The 647-nt window shown below is 60.7% G+C and overlaps 1 long non-coding RNA gene across 1 annotated transcript in view; it reads left to right on the forward strand.

Annotated features, from left to right (window-relative positions):
- Positions 1 to 647, forward strand: part of LOC121666467 — a 12824-nt gene that overhangs the window by 829 nt on the left and 11348 nt on the right. The gene's annotated exons all lie outside the window — the stretch shown is intronic.

Consider the following 647-nt stretch of genomic DNA (forward strand, 5'->3'; position numbering starts at 1 on the left):
GGGGAGAGTGCTGAGGGGACAGGTGTGAGGGGAGAGTGCTGAGGGGAGAGTGCTGAGGGGACAGTGCTGAGGGGACAGGTGTGAGGGGACAGTGATGAGGCGACAGGTGTGAGGGGACAGGTGTGAGGGGATAGGGGACGTGTAAGGGAGGACAGGTGTGAGGGGACCGTGCTGAGGGGACCGTGCTGAGGGGACAGGTGTGGGGATAGGGAACGTGTAAGGGAGGACAGGTGTGAGGGGACAGGTGTGAGGGGATAGGGGACGTGTAAGGGAGGACAGTGCTGAGGGGACCGTGCTGAGGGAATAGTTGTGAGGAGATAGGGGACGTGTAAGGGAGGACAGGTGTGAGGGGACCGTGCTGAGGGGACATGTGTGAGGGGATAGGGGACGTGTAAGGGAGGACAGGTGTGAGGGGACAGGGGACGTGTAAGGGAGGACAGGTGTGAATGGACTGCCGTGAGAGAAGACTGGTGTGAGGAGATAGGGGACAGGTGTGACAGGAGACTGATGTAACGATCCCCATCGTTGGGAGGGGACAGGGGACAGGTGCTGGAGGGACGAGTGTGAGAAGACAGATATGAGAGGGGACTGGTGTGAAGGAACAGGGGACAGTGCTGAGCAGATGGGACAGGTGAGGGGACGGGGGA

The sequence above is a fragment of the Corvus kubaryi genome, unplaced genomic scaffold (genome assembly GCF_017639235.1).
Source record: "Corvus kubaryi isolate FWS band 111438036 unplaced genomic scaffold, C.kubaryi_AGA036_p1.0 37352, whole genome shotgun sequence".
NCBI lineage: Eukaryota > Metazoa > Chordata > Aves > Passeriformes > Corvidae > Corvus > Corvus kubaryi.